Here is a 5,683-nt window from a genome sequence, read left to right as displayed (position 1 = left end):
ACTGATGTTTTATTGCCAGTCTCAGGAACTATGGGTTAAAGTTCAAGGCCGTTGTTACATATGGATGTGGCTGGAAGAGAGGATCAAAACGACTAGTATTTAGAAAAATCATCCAAAATTAAACCCGTCTGTAGAAGACATCCAGCCTCTACGGAGGTGGGGGACCACAAATGTCAATGCTGCTCATGGTTCCCGATTTTCTCCTCTGTGACAACCCTTGTCAACGCTGAGGGAGGACATCCGGACGGAGCTTCGGGAGGCGTCGCCATCACAGCCACTGCCCTAGGTCAGGCTGAGACGCCAGGTCAGTGAAAATGTGGCAGATTAGATAGCACCCCGTGCCCCGTTTGGGGTGCGATGCTGGCTGTTCCCCTCTGCTTTCCAAATCTCACACGAATTTCTCTTGAGGCTAATTGACCTTCATCTCGTGTGACACGCAGAAGGGAACGTTGCAAAATGCAGATTCCGATTTAGCTAAATGGATACCGTACCAAACCACCGCGGTCTGGGCAGGCCAACTTGGCATCCATTTACACGTCTTTGAACCGTGCATGGCTTCCAGACAGAGACAGTAGAAAATGATGTTTACATCTCATAATATGCAACTATCGCTTCTACAGTTGAAAACACATCCACCCTGTCTCCAAAAGAGGCTACATAGCCCCGTGGGTTACTTTACCCATTCTGGCGTGATGTTCATTTCTCCTTGGGTTGAGATCCACTCTCTCTTCGATAGCCTGTAATTGAAATACTGAAATAGAAGAATATTGTCCTTTGAAATGTATTCACTACATAGACGTTTTTGAAATTTTAAAACCGGAGGCTGGAAATAAGGTTTTTGCAGATCTAATCAAGTCTTAAAGAGGTCATATCGGATTAGGGTGGGCCCTTATCCAATTACTGGTGTCCTTATAAAAAGAGGAAAACTTGGACACACACGAACAATGAATGCCCTAAGATGAGGGGGGCAGAGGTTGAAGTGATTGATGCATCATCCACGAGCCAGGGAGCATCAAAGGTTGCTGGTTCGCACCAGAAGGTAGGAGGGAGGCAGGGAGCAGATTCTCAGAGCCTCCAAAAGGAAGGCTCACCACCTCGATTTGGAATTTCTAGCCTCCAGACTGTAAGAGAATAACTACATTTCTGTTGTTTTAAGCTACCCTGTTTGTGGGACATGCACGTCTAAGAGGACGTGTCCTTTGTCCCGACATACTTCCTGCTCCTCTGGCACAGGAGCCAGCCAGTTTCTCCTTGACGATCACAGTCTTCCCAGTTGGAAGAGTAACCCCATTGGAAGAGTAACCCTGTTCTTTGCCTGTTGGTTCTTTAGCATGAGAATCCCGAAGTGGCCAACGGGCAGCATCAACTTCCAGGTTAAGGTAGCCGTTGCTCTGTCTGCTGGCACAAGCATCTCTCTCCCTTGGGAACGAAGCCTTCTAGATGGTACCCCAAAGATCTTTTCTCCTGTCTTTAGCTAACTTAAATCTGTCTTTGCTTGTTTTGGATGGTAGGGAGAAAAATCACTAATCGGAAACAGTAGGGGGGATGATGTCAGGATTAGCGATAGAATAGCAGGAAAATAATAATTACTATAATTATAATGCTCTGCATTTAAATGGCACTTTCTTTCCAAAGATCTGATGACACTTTTCTAAATATGGCTTTTGAATTCGAAAGCATTTCTTGAAGAAGACAGAGTAAAATATAATTATTTCAAGTTTTACTCTGAAATATAATTTAATTCATACAAAGCAGATTTACTGGAAATCGAATTGACATACACATGAAGGTTTCGATGGCATATTTTTTGACAAAGGATGTCCCAGGGTATGGGTCTTAGAGGAAAGAATTAAACATCACTGCTAACGCATTTCCTTGTCATGGATAGGGAAAAGAGGCTAAAATTATCAGGTAGCAGATTGAATGAAAATTATCAGGTAAAAGATTGAATAAAAGGCAAAAATGGACATCTCCCTACTTCTAATCTCCTGCCAGAGGTATTTTAAATGGCACGGCCCCAGGGATTCAGCCAATGATGAAACATTTTGCTCCTGGCAAAGCAAGAGAAGCTAGAAAGTTTCTTGTAAGATGGCAGACATATAGAAAGAAAGAAATCCGAAGAAATATCTAAGCTGGAGAGCAGGTAAGAGGTGCGCAGGAGGGAAGGTACAGCCTACAGTTTTTTTCCTTCAGTCTTTGGACCACTGCAGAGTTTATAAATGGCCTTGAGGGCGTCTGTGAACCCTCAGCACCCATAAAGGACATTCCTAATGATGGGGGTGGCTACCCCTTACATTCGATTTTACAACGGTCTCAACCCAATGGACTAAGAACTGCCGGCCTACAGAGATGCCTTGAGGACACTGACTTGACATTGCTCTGAGAAGTAAGCCCCAAACAGCACCAGCTTCTACATAGTCGGATCTTGTCTAGCCCTCCAGCCTCAGCTGAAAGGCAGCAGAAAGTAGTGATAACATGGCAGACTCTGGAGAAAGAGAGTCTAGCTCCAGCCCCGTCCCCCGCTCACCCTGCGGTTGTACGACCCTGAGCAAGTTCCTTCATCACTTAACCCTTCTGCAGCTCAGTTTCCTTATGTCTAATATGGGGGACGATAGTAGTATCTATGTCACCTGGTTTGGGGGCAAACTACGTGCCACCACGGTTGTCTTCTGTGACTTCAAAAACCATGTTCCTTCCCACTTCGGGGTCTTTGCCCAAGGTATTCTTTCCGCCTGGAAAGTATTTTGCACCATCTTTTTTTTTTTAACTTTAAAAAATGTTTATTTTATTAGTTTCTAGTATATAATGCGTAGGTTAGACATTTATAGAGTTTCTAAAACGATCCCCCCGATGGCTCTCTCTGTCCTCGGACGCTCCGCCCGGCCATCACATCACTGCTGACTGCGTCCCCCGTGCCGTGCTCCCCATCCCCCGACCATCTATCAACTACTAACTTGAACTTCTTTAACCCTTCACCCCGTTCTCCCAGCCTCCCAGACCCTCTCCTCTCTGGCCGTCACCAGATTGTCCTCTATATTTGTGAGTCTGGTTTTGATTAGTTTGGTTTTTGTGTTTTTTTTTTTTCCTTGGTTCCTTAGATTATGTGTATATAAGTGAAATCATACGGTATTTATCTTTCTGAGTGACCTATTTACTCAGCATTAAGACCCTCGAGGTCCATCCATTCTTGCCTTAAGTCATTGCTGCGGCTGATCCCGCAGGTCTCAGCTTAGATGTCACAGGGAAAGCTCTGACGCCCTCAGTCCCTCTTTATTATGCTCCGAGTGCCCCAGCAGTGTGCCGGAGTTGGTCTCGCTGGCTAAAGGGAGCTGACTGTTAAATACTCTGGAATTTTGTAAGCTGGCAACTGCTGGTAGCTTGAAATCAAGCATAGTAGGAGTATGCACATCGTGAAAATCAGCAAATGCTTCATATTAGGACTTTTTCTTTTTTTTAAGTTGGTTTACTAACAACCACTGTATGTAGCATGCTGTATATTTTCCCTGTCGTGGTTTTAATTATACGATTATTTCTCTGATTGTTTCTTTGAGGTCTGCGTGGGCTCTGTGAGGCAAGAACTCTATCTGCCTATTCGTCGTTATACTTGTGGTACTTAATACAGAGTCTGGCCTGAGGCTTAACTCTGTTAAAGAAATAGATCAACGAAGAAGGCAGTCTGGCAAGTGGCACTTCTGCCGCTTCCTTGGGCAGGAGGAGAATTGCTCAGAAATTAAGGAAGTAGAATCAGTGTTGACATCATCCTTCTGATACTCCTTTCCCTGTGTCATGTGATGCCGGAGGGGACATACGTGGTATAGCTCTTGCTATGGGGCCCTTAGAAGTTCCTGACAACCACAGGGCTCGGATGACCACGCGGGGCGAAAAAACATCCACCATTTTTTTTAACCTCCTCTCTGATCATCTGGAGAAGCTTGGTAATCGAGCTATAGCTCCCAGAGAGGCTGCCGCGCGTGCCCCTTTGCTGCTCACATCGGCAGCTTCGGTGACACGAGGTGGCTGTAAAATGCCTGAGGAGCAGTGCTCCAGGGTGGCGCTTTGCCCGTCACCCCTTGGTACTTTGCAGCCGAGAGAGGGTGTCACCGGGTGATTTGGATTATCTGAAGCCCATGAGTTGGGAAATTTAAAAAACTCAAAACGGATGGCCCACATGGCTTATCAGAGGTGGAAAAGCTGGGCTTGTCTCGACAGCTGAGCCGTGGTGGCCTAAGTACCTGCCCCCTGTGTCTCTGTGCCTTCCAGCCCTGAGAGTGGCCTTCATGGCCAGCAAGCCCCCCAGAGCCCCTGGAAAGTCAGCAATTTCCTTTCCTGTCCGAGGCCGTTGGCCTCTGCTGAGGCCAGCTTTTGCTAGACATTGACCCCTGTGGATCTGCCCCGTGTGGCCCGCTGTCACGCAGAGGCGTCGCCACGCCAGGCAGACTGGGCGTGGAGGAAAAGCAGATTCGGCAGAGACAAGGCGGCCGCTACAGGATACACCAAGCCACGGCCCCATCCCAAGTATGCCAGAATGAGCTGCGTAGGTGAGTGGAGAATGAGCCTCTATCATACTCGGTAACCACAAACGCAACTGAATATCCTAAGTCCATCGGGAGACAGGCCTTCCCAGTCTAGAACCACCCAATCCTCGTCCCTCATCAGGCTTTTTGGACGGACAGGACTTGGCTCAGAAACTCACCTGCAGACCCTCGAATGCACACACCTCAGGGCGATGCCCAGAGATCAAGCTGCAGACAATCAAGGGCTTCTAGACTGAATATCCTATCCTGAGAGCGTGAGAAGTCGTGAAATTCTGTGATCATCAGACGTTAGGAAACTCAAGCAAACAAACAAACAGCTCGTCGTGGATGCAGCAGCCAAATGACCTCACGGCCTCCTCAAACTAGCTGAGCTCACCTGGACAGCCTCCGTCACCGCCCTCCCAGATGGCCAGCGGGGAGCCTCCTAGAGGCTATTTCTCAAGCTTTAATGCTTGTCAAAAGGCAGCTTCTTAAAGGTAATTTTCTTTTAAAAAAAAAAAGGCAGGTTCTGATTGGGGACATCGGGGGTCCGAGGTGGTGAATTTCTTGCACTGTCTCAGGACCGCAAAAGCGGCTGACCTAAGGACCACACCTTGACTGGCAGGCCTGGAGGACACTGCACAGAGGGGTGATGACCATGGGGACAAGTGGCCACAGGTGCTCAGGATGGCTCTGTGGGACCTGCTGGGAGCTCTGCCAGCGGATCCAATTTTACTCTCTCTACCAATTTGTAGAAAATAGAGATGCTAATAAAATCTGTGCAATGGAGATGATAATACCCGCTTTTTTCCCCCTCAGCCTCTCAGCAATATCATGAGAAAAAAAACTTAATTTTTTTTTAAGTTGTTCAAATATAAGGTTCACAGATACACTGTACTCCCGTCATCCCCTTGGTCCTAAGCTGAGCTGTCCTTTTTAATGGGCTGGTGGCAAACCTGTGGCTTGGCTAACCAGAGTCCATAAATGTTAGGATGCTTACTGGGGCTAATGTGGTTTTTCACCCCTGGACTGTGTCTGACAGCCCACCTATGGCTGAAAGGCCAGGGTGTCTTAGCTTTAGTTAAGCGACACCAAAATCCTCCGGGTTGAAGCTAAATGCCCCCTTTACCTCTCTCGACGTGCCAGCTGAGGGCACAGTGTATCCTCAG

The sequence above is a fragment of the Pteropus vampyrus genome, unplaced genomic scaffold, assembly GCF_000151845.1.
Source record: "Pteropus vampyrus isolate Shadow unplaced genomic scaffold, Pvam_2.0 Scaffold248, whole genome shotgun sequence".
Classification (NCBI taxonomy): domain Eukaryota; kingdom Metazoa; phylum Chordata; class Mammalia; order Chiroptera; family Pteropodidae; genus Pteropus; species Pteropus vampyrus.
This window is presented reverse-complemented; position numbering follows the sequence as displayed.